At 38.1% G+C, this 12,451-nt stretch overlaps 1 protein-coding gene across 3 annotated transcripts in view; it reads right to left on the reverse strand.

The window, feature by feature from the left end:
• Nucleotides 1-12,451, reverse strand: part of PALS1 (protein associated with LIN7 1, MAGUK p55 family member) — a 49,460-nt gene that overhangs the window by 27,212 nt on the left and 9,797 nt on the right. The window contains exon 1 of one of the 3 annotated variants that reach the window (XM_072038885.1): nt 2,494-2,683. The exons of the other annotated variants lie outside the window; for them this stretch is intronic. The gene's annotated coding sequence lies outside the window, so the exon portion shown is untranslated. Of the gene's footprint in view, nt 1-2,493; nt 2,684-12,451 lie in introns of those variants that run through there. 3 annotated transcript variants of the gene reach the window in all.

Below are 12,451 nucleotides of genomic sequence, written 5' to 3' on the forward strand. Positions count from 1 at the left end.
GATCTCTGAAATTTGGAGAGTGGAAGATAAGAATTTAGTAAAGCGACCCTCAGAATGCACAATTTCCCTTTCAACAAAGGCAATGTTATTGTACACAATTGCCAATTTCCAAAAACAAAGTCTCAGTGGGTAAAATAAAATTGCAAAGAGCAGAGCTGTGTGTGGAAGATAATTCAAATTCTATTTCATGCACATAGTACTAGCTGCAACTTGGCTGAAGACTGAGCCCTTTGAAAGTTACATTCATCTATTTTCAACTCTGACAAGTTGACAAAAAACTTACATTCCTCAGTCCACACACGATGACTAACAGGTGTCAAAACAATATGAGGGAATGAATAATGCCCATTTACTCAGCACCAAGGAAGTCAAAACCTTATCTAAGGATATGCAAGAAGTAAAATGCAACTTTATATCACCATAACACTTAAAGTGTAAGCTAAGTAAGGTCACACTAAAGAATCTACACATCACAAAATAACATTACTGGCCAATACTTAAAAACTGATCAAAAATGTTGAAGGTGAGATTAGGTACATTCCCTCCATCAAATTGAAAATCATTAGCTACATAAAGAGTAGGTTTTGAGGTTAAATCAGAGAAAGGGCACAACCAAAACTTATGCATCTGTGTATATGTTTATATAGAGAGTAAGAAATTTAAACCCCTTTTGCATAGCAATGAACACTGAAGACCAGAGAAACAGAAACAATGTAAGGTAAACATTAGTAATAGGCAAATACCAATATTAGGCAAACATTAGTAATGTTGCTTACATTTTCTGCATAAACTCTATGCAAGATGCCAAGGGCATACAAATTCCTGAAAGACTAACTGAGACATAAGTGACTTGTAATAACTGCTACTCACTTTCAGTATATAAGATCTGAGTTAAGTCAGTTAAGAAAGAAAGAAGTTAGGGAAAGCTAGAGTTCCACTGCAGTCACACTAACACCCATATTCTGGAAATAGACATCAAATATTAGGAGTTTCAGGAGCACTTGGTAGAAAATAATTTTGATATCCTGGAAAATCAGATGTCTCTTAAGCAAGCAATAAGCAGTACAGGCCAAGTAATCACACTGAGGTAATACAAAAGATATGAAACCTCACTTGTCAGGCAAGCTAAGATTTAAGATTACCAAAATACCAAACTAACTCCCGCAAGCCCTACCCCCTAAAAATATCTAGTTGGTAAAAGCAGAGGGATGCTGCATGTCTGGAATGCTGGAATAACTTCCTTTAATCAAAGGAATTGTGATAACAGGCGACCCCCTCCAAATCTAAGTCCACTGTTCTTTCTGCTTTCTGAGGAGCGCTTCACATATCGCAGATCCTCAGCACCAACAACTCTGGAAAAATGCTACCACCCAATTGCAACAAATTAAATAAGCACAAGGAAAAAAACTTCAGAATAACCCTGAAGTTTCTCTCTACAGTGGTCCTAAAGAATTTAAAAGGTAAAACATGACACCGGTAAAACGTTCACTCATTCCTCAAATTAAGGCATGGTATAGTTGAGGTTAAAAACAAGACTCAGCTTGAGGCAGATACCAGGAACAGGAAAAAAAAATTACTCTAACCAATAAGCATTGCATCAAGTTTTAAGATGAACAATTACAGAAACTTTCAATGCATCATCTCCCAAACATCATCTGTTTCCTTAACGGTATTTCATGATTAAGTCTTGTAACCCAATTACATAAAGGAAAACAGCACAAATCATTTTGTAAAGCATAAAATTACCTAGCTGACAAGCATTAAAAATTGGAGTTCATAGTAGAAAATACTTTGCAGAGCTCATATGAAGCTTAACAGTATCTGAAATGCCTGATACAAACTGAAGCAGCTTGATGTCTTTCAAAAGCAAGTAAAAGTTGCAAACCCTAGGAAAGCTCGATACTGTTTTTCTTAATTTTCAAAAATTCTGTGACATGAAAAAAACTCTTACACTAATTTTGCAATATATTCAAGACTGACTTCTGCTATGATTATTTTCTTAAGTCTACATTTTTACATCATTTCCACTAAATAGATGTTATACCGTAGTCTTGGTATTGGAAGAAAACGTTTCCTTCAATATCCAGCTGACTCTTACTTCTAATCATTTCAGTCCCGGGTTCATTAGAAAACCCGTCAAGCAGAGTAACTCAGCTCAATGTGTGTATTTCAAAGGGCTACCAGACATGCCGAAAGGTTTTAACATTCCATGCTCACTTCAATGTGCAAGGTATGTGGATCAACAGCAAAAAGGGCTAAGCCCTCAAAAAGAAAGCAATTTTGATTGTTACTGCTTAGTTACATTTGTACAAGAGGAATCAGACTGTCAGCTCAAAACACGAAAGCTCAAAGAAAATGGTGAAATTGAAGTTTCAGACTCTTAGATTCAGTTTTATAAGCAGCATATACAAGTTGCTTGCCATATAAACAAGTGGAATCATGAGCACATTACTGTAGTATTTTGGTATCACATGCAAGATTTGTAATTATTACCATTAATCAAAGAAGACCTCTCCAGTGCCAAACGCCCACAAGAGCGGCCGGTCAGCGGCACAGGGCCGTGATGTTTGCCCCCCGGGCCAGGGCTCTCCACAGCAGCAGCTGCAGCTCCTCATGCACACCACCAGCTCGGCATTCCTCTGCCATTCTCCGAAGCAGGACTGCTCGTTCCCATGGCGAGCTTTGTCTGCTCCCACCCAGCTCCTGTGAAGAGCTGCAGGACTCGCATCCTCCGTGAGCCGTGCGGTGCCGCTCCGCACTGCGCTCGGCCTCTGCTCCTGCCATTTTGAGGCGGGGGCAGCTGCTCGCCCAGCTCTGCCTGGAATCGAGAGGATTACTCAAATCCAGAGGTGAAAAAGCACTTTTTGTGAGTCGCGTCAAGCTTGGTCAGCAGATGGCTAAAACCTCTCAGCACACAGCAGTACCGACACCAGTAAAACCTCTGAAGTACAGCACTTCAGCTGCCTGTGCTGTTCCTGTCGGCCATCAGAAAATGCTCACAGCCTGAGCGACTCAGGTGAGTGAAATCAAGTGAAGACAGATCAAGATGCACCACACAGATTAATTTTAATAATATATTTTAGCTCTGTTAGGTCTAAAGAAATCAAAGCCCCTCAGAATAAGCATGATCTAAATTTTAAGAAATCAAACAGGTCAATTTTCATAAAAGAAACACTACAGAATTCATATGAATTATGAAGATATGAAGTGAAGATACGAAGAGGGAGAACACAAATCCTATTTAAATTCATACTGATGTCTCAGTGAAAAACACATGATGCATGCTCTATTAACAACAATCGTCCTCGATTAGAATCTCAATAGCGAGACACTTTAATCTGTTAGAAGTGATAGCACAGGTCAAGCAAAACCACCACACAAAAGGCTTTAGTCTTAACAAATTGGACTTTCTGCTGTGGTATAAATGCTTTGGTCTCAGTTACAAAAAATTAAAGTGCTTCCAAAGTTGACCGAAATAAAAAACAATCGTTGATAACACTAACCAACACCTTACTTGTCGCATGATTCCCTTTGATTGAAATATACACTAGCATTTGCAATGCACATAAGCATTGTTTAATTTCTGCTTTTTAGACCAAATGAAAAATAGACATTTGGAGGAATAATGTTTCAGTTGGGATGTACACTAATACAGATGTATTAGGGGAGGGCATGACAGCAGAAAGAAATCGGAGTAGGCTTCAGAAATCTTATGTCCAGAATTCACTAGACACGGACCTCTGTCACGGTCATTTAAAGGTACTTGTAAATTCAGAAATATCCTATTTGATCTTCGCTTATTTCTTGCTATCCTGTGTCATTAATAAAGCTCTTACATAATTTAACACTTTTTGCTCACTTACCAGCAGCTACACTTAGTGCTTACAAGACCTAAACAGTCCTTCAGCTGAAGAGTACAGCAGAGGGCAGTCTCTGCGCCAATTAACAAATGTGAAAAAAGAAACAGTGTTTCAAAAAGTAGCCCTCAGAAACAATCCAAGTTGCAGCTTATTAAATAGTCTGACATCCACTTACCCCCAAAACAGTACATAGATTTACTACTCCAGCATCCTGCTACAGCTTAGATTAATAAACTACAACTATGCACATATTTGAATACTCTAATCAAGTCTTTTACACCATCTGTCTACCCCACTCTGCAATGAACATTTATTTTATATAAGGATGAAAGCGGACAACACTCATGTCTATGGGCTGCAATGAAAAGAAGATAAACAGTGAAAGAAAAATGATTTATCTTACATGAGCATTCACTCCAAATGTTTAAGAACCTAAAAGCATAACAAATGAAGGGTGAAGAAATTCCTAGAATTCCAAGGGATGTTAACAGATCTCACAGGACAGCCAGAAGCATGATAACAAGACAGTCATTTCTTATCACCTATTCACAGACAGTTAAGACTTCAGACTTCATTGTCTTAAAAGTAAACATGCCTGTCCTTGTCTTAAACTGTGGTTATATTCTCTGTGAATTAAAAATTCTGCTGCCATTTTTAATCTCTAAAAAGATTTCCCCACCCCCATCCCCTTTAAAGTGTATGTACCTTTTTTGTCTCAGACTCAGGTCCTGGTCTCGCTTTAAACCCCATGTTTTTTAAGCATTTTATTTTAAATGTCAATGCTTGTCACTGCTTCACTGTGTAAAACAGCATTCATAGTAAATGCTCATGAGTACTAATACGCAAATGATACTTTCACTTCAGAGATGAAATGGAACCCAAACTATACTAATTCCAAATTAAATTCAAGACAATGTTCCATGATTTTACTTCTCATCCAACATATAAATTAATACAAAATGGCATTATTTTAATTATCCACAGCAAGCTGCTCTAAAGCTATTACTTACCATACTCTAGAGAAGGAAAAAATTCTTTCTTACTTCTGTTTTATTATTCTAACACCTGGTGAATCTGACAAACATGTTTAGAAACATCATATAGAGAAAAGGGAAGACAGAAATTCCTCACAGGTTTTCATCCCCAAATTCTGAAATGTTAGCTAATTCAAGTCTTCAAAATGGCTAGATATAGGGACCAAGAAGACTGTCTTTCAACTTCATGTTATCAAGCTTTGCAAGATCTCCCCACATTATGCAAAGACATGTGTTAGCCTTCCTTCTTGAGCTTTCTTCATCACCCACCCCCACCCCCAATATCGGGTGAATGGGTGAGAGCAAAGTGATTTATTTTTTTTTCCTGTTGAATTACTATCCTTAATGTTTTAACCTGGTTAGCTCCATCACTATGTTATTTATAGTTATCAGGGGCTGGGAATAAAGACCTTCTGATATTTTTTTTCTGTCCACAAAAACGAGTTGAAACTTTTAAATATTGAAATTCTGAAATACAGAAGACACAAAAACTACAGTTGATGATCTTTGCACTTTATAGACCTCACAGTTACTTATTCACCACACCCTTAGAACATACCAGATTTCATTTGAGCTCTTCTCTAGTTATTTATAGGAAAAGTCATATAAGCTATTTTAGACGCTCAGCTCTCTGATGGCACAAGTTTTTAATTCCCAAATTCATCTGAGATTATGGTGACAGTTACACTGAGCAAGTCTCAAACAATTTGCTGCATGAATTTCGGAAGTTTTCTTCTGAAGGATTTTCACTTCATGACCACAGTCCCCTAAGGTCTTCTCTAATTAACATCATCTGTACTTGCTTTTCCTGGAGGACACTGTAAGCATACCAGCCGCGCAGTGGATATCAGTTTTACTATGACAAAATTTCAGTATTATTATTATGCTGAGATGAACAGTTAGACAAAAAGCCCTTGCAGAAAAGAAAAAGAAACCATGCCCTAACAGGATAAATGCCTTGGGTAGCTATGGCAAATATATCCCCAAAGAAATACGTGGTCACAATTGCAGTTTGCACATAGGGATTACATTCATGTGAATTTGTACCCATGAAATCTGCTGGAATGTTTCTCCCTCCAGAGAAGACAAGTAGCAAAGACAGAACTCAGAATTTTACAGATGGAAACAACCATTCAGAAGTTGCAATGTTTTGTTGTTTCTTTGCCCTATGTCAGTCATGGTACTGAACATTTACAGACTAATTCATGTAATTTCTTTAAAGAAATTACAGAAAATGTTTGTGCACAGCTTTAACTCCCCGACTGCTAGCACAGAACAAACCTGTGTTTTCAAGCATGCCCTAATTTTGGAAACACAGATCTCATAGTTAATGAATTTATGACAAGTACCATGAAAAGAAAAACTGACTGTCAGCGTGGCTCCTTGGCCTGTTAAGCTGAGTTTGCTGCTGCCAAAGACTGCTGTCTCATAATCCTTTCTCTTGATTGCTTCCTTACCCTCACCTCTTTTGGGTTGTACAGCCAATGCCCTTTGAGAGCTTTGAAGCTTGTCAAACTCCTCTGCAAGTCACCTTAGTTCACCAATACTGAAGAACCTTACAAGGTATTTTTTTCTGTTTAGTTTTTGGTTGAAGTGTCATGCTGAAACTGCTCACAGCGATCTGAAAGGGGACAGCAAAGTGGCAAGAACAAGCGGCTGACACCAGGGAGGTGAGGCTATGGACCAGCACAAATGCCCGCCTTTGGAACCAGGGAGCCAAGTCTAATGAACCTCATCCCACAGACTCATGTGCTGTGAATTCACCCACATCCCCCCCCAGATCTCATCAACAGCTGATTTTGGAAGTGTTACTCATTCTACTAAAGAAACAAAATGACAAAAAACACCCCCAAAAGACCACACATGTCCAACCATTGGCATTTCTTTCTGATGTAAAAAGGATGGTGAAAGAATGTTAGTCTCTCTTAAATGGCATAACCTGAGACAAATTTCCAAACACAGTGGGTGTAAAGGACTGAAAAGCACGCAGTTATCTTGAAGCTTGTTTACTCCCAAACAAAAATGGTAAATTAAACACCCATGTCTTGAAAGGATTGTTAAAGAAGGTCTTAAAAGTGAGTATCTCTGTACATTCATAGGTCATAAGGAAGACTCATAGAAAAACACTTTACAAGAAGCATGAGATTTCACTACAAGGTGTGAAAATGAGATCCTTTGTAAATAATCTACATTGCTATTCCAATTTTCATCATTCCATAATGAAAATGCACAAGAAAGCTACACAAAGGCTATAAAAACATAACAATTGAGGTCTTCTATACCTTATAAAAACAGTTTTTCTCTCTCCTGCTAAATGTAAGTGGACTCTTGGGCCTAATTTTAGCAATCAATTACACTAATTAAGATAAAACCCTGATGGGAACACACAACCATAATAAGCACTGAGGCTGCATTAGCTCTGTCACAGTTCAACTTTTTTGCTAAATTAAAGAACAATTAAATTCAGTTTCTGAAAACTTGTTAAAATAGATTTTATTAAACATTAGAAAACTGAAGAAGTCACAGGAATGCAAGACTTCTTTCTGTGTGAAGAGAGGCAAACTTATTTCACATGGAGTGGTTCAGTAATCCTATCTAGAAAGCCATGTCATCGCTTGATCTCTTGAACTAGGGTATTGAACTTCACTATACAAGTCAGGGGAAAACACTACTCCCTTATGCTTCTAACAAAAAATTCTCAATCGTCTTGAGAGTTTTCACAGAATAGCTGAGTTTGGAAGGGACCTCTGGAGGTCAGCTGGTTCAATCCCCTGCTCAAGCTGGGACAACCATAGCAGGTTGCCAAGGACCATGTCCAGGTGGCTTTTGAAGATCTCCAAGTAGGGTAACTCAACAACCTCTGGGCAACTTGTGCCAGTGCTCCATCACCCACACAGTACAGAAGTGCTTCCTGATGTTCAGACACAAACTCCTCTGTTCCAGTTTGTTCACACAGACTCTTTTCCTGGCACTGAACACCACTGAAGAGAGCCTGGCTCAGTCTTCTTTGCATCCTTCCCTCAGGTATTTATTGATAAGAATTGATAAGAACCCCCTTGAACCTCCCCTTCATCAGGCTAAATGGTCCCAGCTCTCTCAACCTTTCCTCACAGACTAGGTGCTCTTGTCCTTCATCATCTTGGTGGCCTCTGTTGGACTCTATCCAGTACATCCATGTGCACCAGTGAAGTGAATAAACAGTGAAATATATGTTAAACTATACTTAACGCTTGCTTATATTAACTAGTGCACAACTATTCATTCAAAAAGTACAGAGTTTGCCCAATCATTAGAACTTTGACACATTTTAGTGTCTGACAACTAAAACTAGCTCCATAAACTTTTATTATATGCTGATACCCACTTCAAGAATGATCACCCAGCAAACCAAATTTTAACAGCATGAGAAGATGGAAATCAAAATTCAGGAACATCCAGTCAGTCTTCGAAGTTTTCTGAACAAGTTCAATATTCACTAGCTTGCCGCACCTTACCTTTCATGCACATTTCTTTTTTACTGTTATAACACCTAAAACAAATTTTTCAACATAGGAGTAGAAAACTAGTAAGGTATTTGAACACCACCTCTACCTGAAGTAAATGTGCATAAAAATTAAGTCAAAATTTAGTGGATGCAAGATAATAAATTTTTTCCATAACAGATAAAGTTTTCCTTTCAGTGTGGATGTCTGATATCAGCAATTCAGACATTTCATAATGGGAAAACAGAAGAGAAGAGGAACCGCTTCAGCTAATACAGGGTATCCTTGCATTTTGCCCTTCAATGAAGTAAATCACACGGGTATTATACAAAAGGGCACTGAACAATAAGAATGCATTCAAAGAAATTATTGAGCAATGCTTACAAGAATCATTCACACACCTAAACCCTTAAATACTTAAAGATTAAGTCTGTACAGGCTCTACATACCACTGATGCAAGCATGGTTATATGCATTACACCAATGTAGCTAATAAATCTCTTAAAACAAACAAAAAAACACACATTCTATTGCTCCAATATTTGGAACTCAGCCATCAGATACTTCTGAATCAGAGAGTAAGAACTCAGTGTCCCAAAATAATCCTGCTGACAACCATAAAACTGTCATCTATAGCTACTTCAGGCAGCAGTAACTTCACTAATTGCTATTTAGTTTTAGTTTCATAGTATTGATTCCTTTGGAAGTTTGAGCTTCATAAGAACACACTGATGCCATCCAACTGAATATAAAGTGCTATTTATTTAAATCAATACCTTAGAGCCAATTTTCCCATAGCTAAGCTTATCTAAGAATGTAAGCTGCATTTTTGGCAGTTCTGCTTTGGGTTAAAGAATAAAGCCTTCAGTAAATTAGCCTTTAACAGGTTTTAAAGTTTCAGTTTTATAATAATCCTTTGAATAAAAAAACTCCATAACACTCAAGGCATTTGTGATGATCCGGTATGCTGCCCTCTCATGCAGAGACCACATAGATAGATGATTTCTACTAAAGGCAAAGAAAAATCAGTAATCTAACACCAGTCTCATGTCCTCACTGCATTAATGACACTCGTGACACTGAAGGATTCAGGAAAACAGTGTTACAATTACAAAGCTAACCCATACAAATAATTTACTAAAATATGCTGCAAATACTGGCATTCACAATTATGTCTGGAACAATGATGCAGACAGGACAACTTGAAAAACTGTCAGCACTTTTGCCCCAAACCCTGGCATTCTTGCCCTGTTGCAAAATTATTTGTCAAGACTTCACTTGTTGTTTCCACAGACCACTGCTAGAAGTTACAGTATGAATGCTGGCTAGGATGGATGTTGTTTTTCTACGAGAAAATCCAAAGACATGAAAATCCAGGGGACGAAAAAGGGAAGAGTCTAGAACTGTGTGATATGGAGAGAAGCTCCCAACTGGAGAAACTTGAGTAGTTTTTCATTGAAGCAATAATCACAAGAACAACAAAGCTCAATTATCTGAAATTTCCTGCCTGTATTAAAGCAGAATCCCCTGTCAATGAACAAGGCTAAGACGACAAAACTGAGATGGCAAGATCGCTAAGTGGTTGCACGGCTCAGTGCCAATATCATCATTTCTATATGCCCCTCAGGAAGCTGCTGCTGTCATTACACAGTTTTTCAGATCAAAGAGGTCAGCCAAATGGTAACAGTAAATAATAAAAGCTGTGATCCACTGGTAGAGATTAATTCTGTATCCTCTGTATAACAGGGATAGAGAAAGAAAAGAGTATTGTCTCTATTCAGGTAAACAAAATGATGAAAATTAAACTGAAAATGTAGGTAGAAATTGAAAACGATCTAGTTTGATGCATCTGCCTTGTAAGCAACAGCAAAAAGTAGCCAAATTTGCAGATGAAACTTCTAATGTCACTGTGAAGTGCCACAGCTGTAAGAACAGCACGCCAGTCTACTCAGGTCTCATTGCAGCTGCCCTAAGAAACAGCCTGGTTAGCAGAAGAGATTTCAGTTGAGAAAACTCATCCTAATCCTAACCACGAAATTGTGGAATTAAGACTAGGATTAGAAATTTAAGTGTCCCACTTACACATGGGAGCTTTTGTGCTCTGGAAAATATGAGAGTCTCAAAATGTATTAGAATGCACACCACTAATGTCATTTGACACAAATAATGCTACTATTTCAGCAGTATTTTCTTGATGTCTATTTTAAATTAGTGTTATTAGTGTTATTTTTATTTATAGTTTTTATTTGTAGTTTTATTAGTGTAATTATATTTATATTTATAATTAGTGGTATTTTTCCAGGTGTAATAGGCAACATTATGAGGAAAATACTAGATCCTTTCCATTAAAAAGGAGATTAGACTACTCTCTACTAAGATAGTCAGCAAACTCAATTTATGGAAGATGGGAAGTTTCAGCTTTCTTTATGCAAACAAAACAAGGCACAACTTCACCTGGAACAGTTTTTGCTCATTCTCTTTTAAAGAGCCAAAAGCATCTGAAGATCAGCACTGTAAATTAGTCAGTGCACAGCAAGGTGCTTGAGCAGGGGGTTGGACCAGATGACCTCCAGAGGCCCCTTCCAACCTCAGCCAGTCTGTGATTGTGTGATTCTGTTTGCACATGAAACAAAGTAAGGAAGTACACAAAAGGTATGTACAGATAAGGAACAGCCTGCAGAAGTTAAACCATGCACTTTTAATTTAAAGAACAACGGGCTATTCACAAAGAGTTAGAACAAAAAATGGGACATGACTTCAAGATTTTACACGGAGCACAATGTATAAAAGGATCCAAATATTTGCAAAAAACGGAGAATAGATTTAGAATAGATCTAAATACAAAGAAATAATTTTAGTCAACTGTTGCAGAAAGAACAGCTGAAGTCATGACACACACCAATATGGTCAGATCATGCTCTTTATTACCCGAACAGCCTGATTTTTATAACAATCTAGCAGGGGCAATACAGCGTCTCACACAAGATTATTGGTCGAAAGCAATCAGACAAACAACTGCAAGAAAACAACCCCACCTGCAAGAAAACAACCCTCTTGTGGTAGCAGTCACGTAGATCTTGTCCTTGAAGAAATGCCAGCTGCTTGCAACAATATTTGTAATTCCTCAATTGAACATCATTAAGGCAATTCCTCGTAGTCATCCTGGTAGCTTGGTTTGATGAGCTGTGGCAAGTCATGGCCTCCTTGTTTCAAAAATTCCTCCACAGTCAACCCATCACACAGCTACAGTACCTAAACGCAACTGTTATGGAGATGCTGCTGACTCTCTTCATTTCCCAGCTCAGGAAGAAGTGTCAGGACCTCAGATTATCTCAACAATTTTTTTCAACTAATAAATAAAAAGAATCCCCAGAGAAATGGGCAAGTGTAATCAAGAGGTCTGACATGACTGCGAGTCAATTAACAAAAGTTTTCTAACATAGTTTTCAAAGTACCACCTCAGTATAATGGCTGCAACGAAGTACATTGTAAATTTGCAATAAAAGCATTGTACAGTCAACATTATCAGTAAGTCGGAATGGATGGGGATACTTTGCATAATGGCAAAGCCTGCAGATACGATATTAGGGGACAGGGCAGAGGCAAAAAATAAAAAGCAAGTGACACTGAAGTGCCTAGCTCCAGCACTACCGGCAGCGACCTGAAAATAATAAACCATGCTGAACTTCTCTCTGTTCTGTGCCAACCAGGCTCTCCATGTTCTTGATGACTTCCTATCTCAGACACCTGCATTTTAATCACAAATAAAGAGAAATACCAGGACTCTTACAAAAGGATGCTCTCTCCAACTCCAGCACATACCAGAGGGTTCTGCAGGGCCCTGTCAAGGTTGCAGGCTATTGTCCAGACACCTGCCTTAAATTCTTCTACTCACTAGCATACACAGCTGTTGTTCCTGTAGATACCATACTAACTGTGAAGCCATCTAATATGGTCTTTCAGGCAAAGTTGGGTAGACTAAAAACACTACTAATGCAGAATTTTGTCTGGGAATTGAATTGTCACCTTTAAAACCAATAAAATACATTCTGGAAATGCAAGTCTTTGCGCTTTG

The sequence above is a fragment of the Anas platyrhynchos genome, chromosome 5 (genome assembly GCF_047663525.1).
Source record: "Anas platyrhynchos isolate ZD024472 breed Pekin duck chromosome 5, IASCAAS_PekinDuck_T2T, whole genome shotgun sequence".
Taxonomy (NCBI): Eukaryota; Metazoa; Chordata; class Aves; order Anseriformes; family Anatidae; genus Anas; species Anas platyrhynchos.